The sequence below is a fragment of the Pelobates fuscus genome, chromosome 6, assembly GCF_036172605.1.
Source record: "Pelobates fuscus isolate aPelFus1 chromosome 6, aPelFus1.pri, whole genome shotgun sequence".
NCBI lineage: Eukaryota > Metazoa > Chordata > Amphibia > Anura > Pelobatidae > Pelobates > Pelobates fuscus.
In genome coordinates, this window is record NC_086322.1 from 91,435,887 (window position 1) to 91,449,438 (window position 13,552).

Below are 13,552 nucleotides of genomic sequence, written 5' to 3' on the forward strand. Positions count from 1 at the left end.
TCCTTTAAAACAATGTTCCGCTGGTATACAACTATATAGAATGAAAAAATCCTCCACGGATGTGTGTTGGAGGGGATGCAGGATGAAAGGGACGTACATACATATGTGGTGGGAGTGCCCATCGATTATACAATTCTGGAATTTAATTAAGGATTTGTTCTCAAGAGTCCCTGACCTAGACCCTTGGATATATCTATTAAATAGATCTACTGAAGGGTGGACCAGGAATGAACAAAAACGTATTCACAAAATAACACTGGCTGCACGAAGGGCTGCAGCTTGTGCCTGGTTAAAACAGGGTATCCCGAACATTACAGAGATACACCTGATCAATGATCTGACGGCTTGGGTTAGAGGGGCCACTAAAGCATTTCATAAGGTCTGGGAACCATGGGAAAAGAGTCCTTTTGAAAATTATTGATGACAAATGATGTGAATTGTTTCAAACGCGGGGAGGATTCTGGTGTCTGCCTACACTTGCTTCCTGCTGACCTCTCTCCCCCTCCTCGCACCCCACCTACCTGTGGCTCACATAAAAAGATGGACCTTGTACACTCCTCACCCCCCCTTTTCTTGCTCTATACTTTCTTACTTTCTCTCTATTCTCTTTACTTTTCTTTCTCTCCCCTATGTCTTGGGGGATAATTACCACCAAAAATTGTGACTGATAACTTGCATGCTTTATATGTAATGGTTGATGCGATGCGCCCTATTGGTACTCCATGTGTTATATCATCAGTCAATTGCCTTACCATTATGTTGATTGGATACTTTATGTGTTTATTGCATGTCATACATAAATAAAGAATTTTAATATTTTTTTTTAAAATAATTAAAATAAATAAATGGATAACATTTTGAATACAGTCTGCATGTTTTTACAACTGTCCACCTGACATACACACATAAAAGATCATATATATGGGAAATATCTCTTTGCCATAATAAACTCCAAACAATAAACTATCTCTTTTACTATGACTCTTTGTGTGAGCCTTTTTTTGATTGCCTTGGACAGTTAAATTGTTTGAAAATAAAAAATATATATAAGCGATCTCAATTTCTGCACACTGCATTATGAATTAGACGTGGATATCTTATTATTATCTCTTATTATATACCTTACCTCTCTTATTATATATTATACACATCATTCAAAGTATAAAATAATGTCACTTTATAATCAGGAGTACTCTTAGGAAAAGTGCAGCAAGCCATTTACCTGGAGAGAGTGAGAGAGCAGGCCAGAACCTGATACTCGCAGCAGTTTGTATTAAAAAAACAAAACAATATATTATGTAAATGGCATCAATGTATTGGTCACTCTAGCAGTACTATCATGTGACAATGATAGGGCTAAACTAGTGGTTAAGGCACACCACAAGGTAAACATTTCTAAGGCACACTGCTTGTTTTCTTTTTACCTTTACCTTTAAATTTACTTGAAGTTTTACTAGAGAGATATGCATACTTCTAGTCAAAGTGGCTTACAGACCTAACCACTAAATTTTAACCACTCCTTAAGAATTTAAAGTGAATTCAAGGTGAACTTCTAAATAAAAGCAGCACTGTCAACCATCCTGTAAATGTAGTATTTTATAAATCTTTCTTAAATACTAATATTGACTGTGTTGGAATTTCATTGAAATTCTAACTCAGTCAAAAGATATACTGAGACAAAATAGGGACTACTTTGTCTCAGTGATTTTCCTATATCTGACACTACTAGAGCTACCGCCGTCTAGAAGTGTCAATCTTCCAGCCATCACCAGTGAAGGCGGCAGGGAACTTGGCTCTGCATATGAAGGATATGAAAGATCTTTCATAGACCTCACTGCTGTACTCGGCACAAGGGTACTGTAGTGAAGTTGGGTCCTGGCAGCTGAGGGTTAGGTCCACCTCTAGCGGCAGTCAGTATGATAGCCACTAGAGGCACATTCTCGGTACTGACCGGATAAAACTTGGCCATGTGACGCGGAAGGACCATAGGAAAGCATTGAATCAATGCTTTTCTGTAGGGAAGTTTAAATGTGTTTGCAGCATTTGCCACGCATGTACATTAGGTACCCAATGACGAGCATTGGATTGGACATGCTTTTGTGACTTTGCAGGAGGTGGAGGTGGAGAGTTTTACCACTGGAAAAAGATAGGTAAATCTTTATTTAACGTTTTTATTTCATTTTTAATTCTAATGCACTGGGACAGGGATTATAAAAAGAGTAGGGACAGGGACACTATGGCGTTAAGAATCCAGATTTAAACTCTATAGTGTTCCTTTAAAAAAGTCAAATATCTGCATATTACACTTTTGATCATAATCTACATTACACTTTTGATCATAATCTACAGATTTATTTTGTTTGTTTATACAAGCTTTTCCTAAATACATTCCACCACTATCTTCCAAACTCAATAAATCTATGTGTTGTTCCTAGACTTTTGTACATTGATTCGAAGTATGAATATTGCCTCACTCACTAATCAGTACAGAACTCCTTTATGAACCGTTCTTTCATTTTTGCACATAGTTTTTCTGCTTATGCTTGTTTGGGAATTGTCCAGCTAGACTCTGCTGGCAATAGGCAGGTATGGCCATGCCGAGTGTGTAAGTAGTACTTCTGTGTTACTGTCATCAAACTCTTCCACGGCTTCAGGAAAAATTTATATGGCCTTATACTCACCTTTGACTCCACAAAACTGCAACCACTGGACTTGAAAAGAGAATTCGTCCCTGTGGAGGTAATAAACCAAAATGGACTTCTTCCATGAGGTACATAAATGTCTGTCAAAGGACTTGTATAGCTTGGTATTAAGAGATATTTTCCTTTAGCAAGCAAAACATAATAGAATACTTTGTAAGCATCTAATGAATTCAGAACTTCTTTATAGAACATCTGGGCCTTGTGACTGCTCGCCTATCTTTGATGCTAAAACATAAATAAAGAACAAATATTGCCTTCATATGTATTCTGTGGGGTTTAATGTTAACAGATTAATATATATATTTAATTTTTATCCAATCCAAAAGTTGTTTGAACAAAGAGTTCTTTATGAAAACAGGGGATTTGAACTAGAAAATTCTGAATATATTCTTCATGCAAAACTCTGAGTGTTTTTTTTGTTGTTTTTTTTATAAATGTCAGAATGTTCACATAGCAAGCCATTAGACAGTGTGCGTGAAATACGTATGGTATTTTCCATATTTAGAGAAGTTAGAGCAAAAAAAGCAAACAAGCTAAAGTGAGAATTCAAAGTGAAGTTTAAATTTATGGTCAAAATAGCCGTTCTAGAAAAATATCCAATAAGTCAGCTATGTTTTCAGTTTGGCTACTCTAACCTTAACATTTTTATTTACTTTGAATTCTCACTTGAGTAAAACACGTGGACATCCCAATCACAAATAAAGAAAAAAATCAAGGAGGAAAAAGAGGGGGGGAGTGAAGAGTTTAGGGAGAGAGGGTATAATAAAAGGTTTGCTATATGCTATCCAAAATTTTTAGTATGTCAGATACTCACGTTTTGCGAGATTATGCTAGGATATCACAAAATATCACAAAATATATCACAAAATGTCAATCTCACACTACAACCAACAAGAAGCACAGCCACCAATCGCAAATCCATTTGAAGTTGTAGCAACAACAGCAGAAACATAGAAACATAGAATGTGACGGCAGATAAGAACCATTTGGCCCATCTAGTCTGCCCAATTTTCTAAATACTTTCATTAGTCCCTGGCCTTATCTTATAGTTAGGATAGCCTTATGCCTATCCCACGCATGCTTAAACTCCTTTACTGTGTTAACCTCTACCACTTCAGCTGGAAGGCTATTCCATGCATCCACTACCCTCTCAGTAAAGTAATACTTCCTGATATTATTTTTAAACCTTTGTCCCTCTAATTGAAGACTATGTTCTCTTGTTGTGGTAGTTTTTCTTCTTTTAAATATAGTCTCCTCCTTTACTGTGTTGATTCTCTTTATGTATTTAAATGTTTCTATCATATCCCCCCCTGTCTCGTCTTTCCTCCAAGCTATACATGTTAAGATCCTTTAACCTTTCCTGGTAAGTTTTATCCTTCAATCCATGAACCAGTTTAGTAGCCCTTCTCTGAACTCTCTCTAAGGTATCAATATCCTTTTGAAGATACGGTCTTCAGTACTGCGTAAAATACTCCAAGTGAGGTCTCACCAGTGTTCTGTACAATGGCATGAGCACTTCCCTCTTTCTGCTGCTAATACCTCTCCCTATACAACCAAGCATTCTGCTAGCATTTCCTGCTGCTCTATTACATTGTCTGCCTACCTTTAAGTCATCAGAAATAATCACCCCTAAATCCCTTTCTTCAGATGTTGAGGTTAGGACTCTATCAAATATTCTGTACTCTGCCCTTGGGTTTTTACGTCCAAGATGCATTATCTTGCACTTGTCCACATTAAATGTCAGTTGCCACAACTCTGACCATGTTTCTAGTTTACCTAAATTATTAGCCATTTGGCTTATCCCTCCTCGAACATCAACCCTGTTACATATCTTAGTATCATCAGCAAAAAGACCATCAAGACCTTCTGCAATATCACTAATCAAAATATTAAAGAGAATGGGTCCAAGTACAGATCCCTGAGGTACCCCACTGGTGACAAGCCCAAGCTTCGAATATACTCCATTGACTACAACCCTCTGTTGCCTGTCACTCAGCCACTGCCTTACCCATTCAACAATATTTGGAATCCAAACTTAAATATTGCAGTTTATTGATAAGCCTTCTATGTGCAACAGTGTCAAAAGCCTTACTGAAATCTAGGTAAGCAATGTCTACTGCACCACCCTGATCTATAATTTTAGTTACCCAATCAAAAAAAATCAATAAGATTAGTTTGGCATGATCTCCCTGAAGTAAACCCATGTTGTCTCTGATCTTGAAATCCATGTGTTTTTAGATGTTCAACAATCCTATCCTTTAACATGGTTTCCATCACTTTCCCCACTACTGAAGTAAGGCTTACCGGCCTATAGTTGCCCGACTCCTCCCTATTACCTTTCTTGTGAATGGACACAACATTCGCCAATCTTCTGGGACTACTCCTGTTATCAATGATTGGTTAAATAAATCTGTTAATGGTTTTGCTAGTACACCACTAAGCTATTTTAATAGCTTTGGGTGTATTCCATCAGGTCCCATTGACTTATTTGTCTTTACTTTTGATAGCTGAAATAGAACCTCTTCCTCTGTAAACTCACGTGTAATAAATTACTCATTTATCCTTTTTCTTAACTGAGGTCCCTTTCCTTCATTTTCATCTGTAAATACCGAACAAAAATATTCATTGAGGCGGTCAGCTAGACCTTTATCCTCTTCTACATACCTTCCTTCTTTTGTTTTTAATCTAACTAATCCTTGTTTTACTTTTCTTTTCTCATTTATGGGCCATTTGCGTGGCTAGTTTGGTTTTAGGATTAGAACCAAAAGTTGAGACTGGCAATATTCAAACCCTACCTAGATGATGCCAACAGAAACTAGTAACTATAGGAATTATATATCTTTGTGGTCCATTTTCAGGTCTTATACTATGTTAGCTATTTCTAGTTAGTTATATTAAGCACCCAGTCACAATGTAGCTTTTATTTTAATATGCTACACCCTCATCTCTTTCAGTAGGTCTGATTATTTTTTTTCTCTAAAAAGCAGAGCTACTTGCAGCTGTATAATATATTTACCAGTTTAGTCCCATAAAACATCCATGTAGCATACTTTGCAAAGCTATGTCTAGGTGTGCTTTTTAATATTTTATAATATAAAACAAATCAAAATGTAAAATTCTCTATTTCTAATTAGCATCTGATAAATATTTATTCATGGACCAATGTATCACAAATTTGTGGCTGTCAATACAATGAAATGCTAATGCTCTGAAAGACAGCTCTTGTAGAGATACTCTAAGCACAATAATCACTACAGTCTGCTGCAGTGGTTATGGTGGCATGAGTCCACTGGCACCGTCCCACCATTAACCCCTTAGTGACCGGACTGTTTTTCAATCTTCTTACCGTTAAGGACCAGGGCTGTTTTTACATTTCTGCAGTGTTTGTGTTTAGCTTTAACTTTCCTTTTACTTATTTACTGTATCCACACATATTATATACAGTTTTTCTCGCCATTAAATTGTCTTTATTAAGATACCATTATTTTCATCATATCATATAAAACCACACCTTTTCTAACTTTGACCCCCAAAATCTGTTACGCATCTACAGCTGCCAAAAAACACCCGTGCTAAATAGTTTCTAAGTTTTGTCCTGAGTTTAGAAATACCCAATGTTAACATGTTCTTTGTCTCTTTTATAGGGCAATAAGTACAAGTAGGACATTGCTGTTTCAAAATATATATTTTATATATATATATATATATATATATATATATATATATATATATATATATATATATATTTAAACAACTTTAGCTTAATGAAGCAATTTTGGTGTAAAGATCATGCTCCTGAAGTCTACCTGCTCAAATCTCAGCCATTCTGGCATTAAATCACTTTGTTTATGCAGCCCTGCAGGTGACCTACACAGTCTTCCTACACACTTCACATACAGTGAAATCTAATGTTTAAACCTCATTTATTACACAGTTTGTTTAATTTAGAATGTTGTATCTCCTGTTCTGTTAAAAGCCAACTAGAGCTTACAGGAGCTTCCTATGTGTGCTCAAAATCACAGGCAGGGGAAGTAAAACTAGGGTTTCAAAAACAGAAACAAACATCATTTAACTCCTAAATGGTAGAGAATTGAGCAGTGAGACTGCAGGGGCATGATGTATACACCAAAACTGCTTCATTGAGCTAAAGTTGTTTTGGTGCTTTGAGTATCCCTTTGATGTAGAATTATTAAAAACCTGTATTGAACCTGTGTTGAATTTTTGCACTAACTCCATTTTAACCCACATTACCTGACAGATCCTCCATTTTAAACTACATTACATGACAGAATTTCCCAACAGCATTTAGTGTAATGAATAGAGACTGTATTTCCTATAAAGACATAGCTGACTCCGGAATTATTGAATCTCCTGTAACATGCAACAAAGTATAACCAAGGCCAGAGCCAAGGCCATGTGAAGCAGGCCTAATGAAATGTTCTATTCATAAAAGAACCCTGCACCTGACCACGAGTCTGACATCACTAACTGCCCAAAATGACGCTCAAGCCCCCCTTCCCACCGAGTAAGCCTCATGCTGGGAGAGATGGCGCTTGAGCCATCTGTCCACACCCGTGTCCAGAACAATACCACCTCCCGGTGGGAGGACACCTAGCTAACCACTTAGTTCTTGATCCAATTAATAATATTGATGGGTGGACACTGACATAGCCACTTAACATTTAATCCAATTAATGATGTTTATTCACTGATATCTCAATAATCAATGATGATGTAATTTTGCTCTTATAAGGGTCTGCGAGCCCACTTTTGCTCAGATGCCATTAAATTTTCTCGAAGTTATTTTAACCTGAACTCCGTGTGTCAGTGTGAATTTACTTCTGCGTATACGCAATTTAATCATCTCAGATTTGGACAGGAACAGATAGATTTTTAAACATATTTGTTTATTTCTAAATTAATCTACATCACCTTTAAGAGTCACACTGTGATCCAGACCCTTTTCAGAGTTTTAGCTAATACCAATATCTCTCTAGCAATGTCAATTCCTTCCATGTTTAGCTGAGGAACAGCCAAAATGAATGTTGCTAGGAACTTTTTCAATATTCAGTCCCCGGATTTCCAGTTAGGCAGGGCGTGCATCTGTCCACTATGGGGTTTCAGTACTGTTTTCAGTACTTTTACAATGCACCCTTTTGTAGCTTCAAGAACCACTCTATCTCCATAAAGCACATCAGTATCCAATTTTTACTGCACTTTATGAAAGTGCCTATTTCTTTCCTTCTCTTATGAGCAAGTGCACCCATGCGTCCATATGGCTTATAGTACCTCCATGCTCCCCTGGCACCTTCCTCTGCACCCTGGCTTTTGCATACTTGCATTCCACCTTGTAACGCGTGATGTGAGGAAGTAAGTGCTTGCGGCTGTAAATCAGACTTTTCAATGAGAAGCCTCTGATCATTTCCCCTTCAGAGTGCCAGGGAAAAAGGGGAGGGCTGTAGTAGTTATAGTACTTGGAGTGTTCTGTTGAAGAGAACCTGTCTTGACTGATTCACTTGAATTATTCTTAAAAGGAACCACTCTAAACCTTAATGCTTAGTGCTATTTTACAAAATGGTTTACAGTGCCATCTATTGGCAAAAATTATATATACATTCCTGCTAATTCCATGCAGCAATAAAAGAGGACTAAAATTCAGCATGGGGCTTATTCATTAATCAATGCATTATGGTGAATTAAAAAACAAATTTCAAAATGTAGATCCCGATGGCTCCTGCTACTTCTCCATTCTGAGTTTGTTCTGGTACTTAGAGTTCCCCTATAATGTCGTACGTGAAATTGAATATTTACATTGGCATTGTTTTGAACTACAAGATAAAAACTACCATCGTGAAAGGTCTACAGGAAAACTGTGAAAGGAGAGGATCTGGTTCTTTGTGCTTCAATCAAGCGAAAATCAAGTATGTGTTTTCAGATATGTCCCACAAAGGCTTGAGTGACAGAGATGTAACAACTGAAACTATGTGTCCCGGTAGATTGACACCTTCAGAAACAATGTCAGTAAATAATAAAAGAAGGCATGTACGGATCAATTGTACATTTACTCAGATTGCATCAGTAAACAGCTTACTGACAGATATCTGACTAATCCGTCCTCACTGGGATGAACAATTCTGAGACAGGAGCACAGACACAGAAAGCAAGATGAACAAAAGGTGTACTTGTTGTGATGCAATTATTACTCATTTATATATTTATTTTCTCTGCTATTAACGGTGATACGCAGTGTCTCTGCACCATCACTCTTATAGTTTTTTGGCAATTGTACACCACAGTGTTTCTCAGTGAGTATACCTGCGTACACAAGACAATAGCGATTAATTTTATACCATATTGTAAACTTGTTGTGTAGAAACATATTGATATATTTAAGGCTGGGCCTGTAGTTGTGGGAGCGGCTTGGGTCCCCTTTATAAGGGCATCCAATCCTCTCCCACTTTACCGTGGTTGGTCTGGCGAGTTGAACTTACCTGCATCCTCGTGGTCCGGTCTCCTGGCTTGCTGCCCGTTTTTTTTTCACGTTTGCCGACTGCTGAACTTCACCTCTCACGTGGTTTACCTGTACCATCACTTCACGGAGGTCTGATCGCTACACAGTGAGTTTGCCTAATGGGTACTTCTCTGCTTGCCATCTGGACCAGCGGCTCGGGTCCCTTCCGGCTCACCGGGTCCCTCCAGCACCCCGGCTGCGCCTGTCGCCAGCTGCTGAGACTTCCACACACTGGCGGTAAGTACCCACCGAGCCCGGGGCCGAGCATGGGAAGGTTGTGAGATCTGTATTTTATCAAAGAGTTCAAATCTTTTTGCTCGACTTCTAACTCAAAAAGCCTGCATAAGTTCAGTTCTTCCTAAGAGTGTTATCAAAATTAGCATCCTTTTCAGTCAGGTTGTGAGATCTGTATTTTTCAGTGTTTTTTTTTTTTTTTTTTTTTTAAACCAATAAAGAATTACGAATTTATAAAGCTGGTTAAAGCAGGGAACTCTTCAGAGAAAAATGATTACTACTTCTACCTGTTTGGCACTTATAGAAACTGAGAAAAAAGATACAACTAAAAATCCAGAAAACATACCCGAAATAGTTATATCTACTGTTCTTCAAATAACAGAGACAAGTGAAAAAAAAGAGAAAAGCACACAATGCTAATCAAATCTTCTTCTCAAACAAAGAAAACTAAAATATGATGATAGCTACTTGTCATTTGGATTAGGCATGTGCATGGGGAAAATTTTCGGTTCGGTTCGGCATTCCGAAATTTGGAATTTTCGCAATTCGGGAACTTCAGCAACTTCGGAACTTCGGCACTTCAGCAGTTCGACACTTCAGAAATTCGGCATCTTCGGAACTTCGGCACTTCAGCACTTTGGGACTTTGGCACTTCGGAACTTCAGCAACTTCGGCACTTCGACACTTCGGCATTTCGGAACTTTGGAATTTCGTGACTTCGGCACTTCTATTGCAGCCGCTTAGTAGATAACTCCCTAATTCCCACGGTATTAGGGAGTTATCTACCAAAAGGCTGAAAGACCTAAATTGGTCTTTCAGACAAATTTACTAATACTAAGTAAAAATGACTTAGTATTAGTAAATTTTGCCCCTACTCGCTATACCGCGAGTAAAAAATAGGCCCTAAAGTAAAACGATGGGGGGGGGGACCTATTGTCCTCCCCCCGGCTCCCACCCCTGAGCGGTGGGTGGGGGCCCTAAATACTAATAAGGGGGGGACCTAATGTCCTCCCCCTGGCCCCCACCCCTGTGCAGTGGGTGTGGGCCCTAAATACTAATAAGGGGGGGACCTAATGTCCTCCCCCCTGGCCCCCACCCCTGAGCGATGGGTGGGGGCCCTAAATACTAATAAGGGGGGGACCTAATGTCCTCCCCCCTGGCCCCCACCCCTGAGTGGTGGGTGGGGGCCCTAAATAGTAATAGGGGGGGGACCTAATGTCCTCCCCCCTGGCCTCCACCCCTGTGCAGTGGGTGGGGGCCCTACAGTAAAATAAGGGGGGGACCTAATGTCCTCCCCCTGGCCCCCACCCCTGAGCGGCGGGTGGGGGCCCTAAATACTAATAAGGGGGGACCTAATTATTATTATTTTATTATTTATATAGCGCCAACAAATTCCGTAGCGCTGTACAATGTCCTCCCCCCTGGCTCCCACCCCTGAGCGGCAGGTGGGGGCCCTAAATACCAATGGGGGGCCTATTGTCCTCCCCCCGCCCCTTAGAGGCAGGTGGGGGCCCTAAATACTAATAAAGGGGGTGGACCTAATGTCCTCCCCCCGGCCCCCACCCCTGAGCGGTGGGTGGGGGCCCTAAATACTAATAAAGGGGGGGACCTAATGTCCTCCCTTCTGGCCCCCACCCCTGAGCGGCGGGTGGGGGCCCTAAATACCAATAGGGGGGGACCTATTGTCCTCCCCCCAGCCCCCACCCCTGAGAGGCAGGTGGGGGCCCTTAAAAAATGAAGATTTTAGAAGAAAGAAAACATCAAATGGTAAGTTAATAATTTTTTTTTTTTTACAGGTTCTTAGTTAAATGTCCCCCCCTCATTATTTTTAGGGTGAGGGGGGTAGGTAGGGGGATATTTTTTTTTGGGGGGGTGGGGGTGACTAAGGGTTTGCGGACCCCTAGTCACCTGGGGGGGGGCATTTTTTTTTTTAGGGCCCCCACCCTCCGCTCAGGGGTGGGGGCCGGAGGGAGGACATTAGGCCCCCCCCCTTTATTGGTATATAGGGCCCCCACCCACCGCTCAGGGGTGGGGGCCAGGGGGGAGGACATTAGGTCCCCCCCCTTTATTAGTATTTAGGGCCCCCACCCGCCGCTCAGGGGTGGGGGCCAGGGGGGAGGACCTTAGGTCCCCCCACCCCTTTTTAGGATTTAGGGCTCCCACCCGCTGCTCAGGGATGGGGGCCAGGGGGGAGGACATTAGGTCCCCCCTTATTTTAATGTAGGGCCCACACCCACTGCTCAGGGTGGGGGCCAGGGGGGAGGACATTAGGTCCCCCCCTATTACTATTTAGGGCCCCCACCCGCCGCTCAGGGTTGGGGGCCAGGGGGGAGGACCTTAGGTCCCCCCCTTTTTAGTATTTAGGACATTAGGTCCCCCCCTTATTATAATTTAGGGCCCCCACCCACCGCTCAGGGGTGGGGACCAGGGGGGAGGACATTAGGTCCACCCCCTTTATTAGTATTTGGGCCCCCACTCGCCGCTCAGGTGAGGGGGCTCGGGAAGGGGACCTTTTTTTTTTTTTTACAATGAGCAGCCACAGGCTGCTCACTGTTTAATAGACATGCCCCTACTCGCGGTATAGCGAGTAGGGGCATAATTTACTAATACTAAGTAATGTTTACTTAGTATTAGTAAATTTGGCTGAAAGACCAATTTAGGTCTTTGAGCCTTTTAGTAGATAGCTCCCTAATACCATGGGAATTAGGGAGTTATCTACTTATTCATTCCTGTCATTACATGACTGGCCAAGTAACTTACATTTTATATGAATGTATGTTACTTGATTGTTGTAAGTGTTGCAAATGCTTACAGCTGAATCCTGGCTATGTTTGTATACTTTTTATTTAAAATTGTATACAATGTAACATTTTTCTTCTTTCACTGGGTAAGTATATTAGTACTTAGGCAAAACTGTGCTTCGGAACTTAGGCACTTCGGAACTTCAGCAATTCAGACATTCGGAAGTACCCGAATGTCCGAATTGCCCTAAATTCGTCCAAATTCATATTCGGACCGCTACGAATTGCACATGTCTAATTTGGATTCACAAGTGCCAGAAATAAAAAAAAATATACCTAAAGCACAATGCTTCGTTTGCAAGAAAATATTGCCAAACAGTTCATTAGCACCTGCTAAATTACGTTGTCATTTTAAACAAAACCACCCAGAGCACAAAGATAAAGACATTGCCTTTTTTAAGTGAAAGCTTCAGAAGTATCATAAGACTAAACAGTTTATGAGCAAAATATTTGAAAATAGTAATAAAAGAGCCACTTATTAAAAGGTTTGTGCTACGGCACAAATAGTTTTTCAGGGGGTTCCACGATGTTGGTATACTATGTCAAAGGGTTCCACGGGAAAAATTAATTGGGAACCCCTGCTCTAAGGCGTTTGATAAGTCATGCAGCCAAAGAAATTGTGAACACTTTAGTTCTGTGTGTGTGATATATTCCCATATGGTGTGTAATTGTTAATTCCCCCCATAGTTTGTTTTCTATTTTAATACATGGAGTGTGTATAAAACATTTAAAAAAAAAAAAAAACTTGTATTTTGCTCTTTCTAGTGACTCTCCATATGGTGTAATTGACTGTTCTAATTCTGCGTTGAGTTTTACTGTCTGGTGCGCACCTGCTTGCTCGTCTGGTGTATGCCTATCCCATTGGTATTTTTCAGCATTGAGGTTCGCTCTATTACGCCTCTAACGTACGTGCTGATATACTCTTGTTACTGGGTCTCTGTCCCTTGACCTGGATCGCTTCATGGTTCTGAACCTTTTTGTCTTTTTTGGGTTGGTCACGGTTTTGTACTTATTTTTGCCATGATCCTATACCCTCCTCGGTTTCCCTCCTCTATGGTTTAGGCCCAGGTTTTGCTTATCTGGGTGGCACGCTTCGTCCAACCGTTGTCCTGCAGGGGAGCTTGTCCTTCCTGGCAGCGTTTGCCTTTCTTGCCTCATGTCCTCGTAGGTCACTTTCACTTATTCCGGCCCGCGATCCGGTCCGAGCTGTAGCATATGTTCTCAGTCACCATTCCAAATGGATCCACTATCTGGCCACACAGAGGCATACGTTCTCAGACTCCATTCTACATGGGTCCACAATC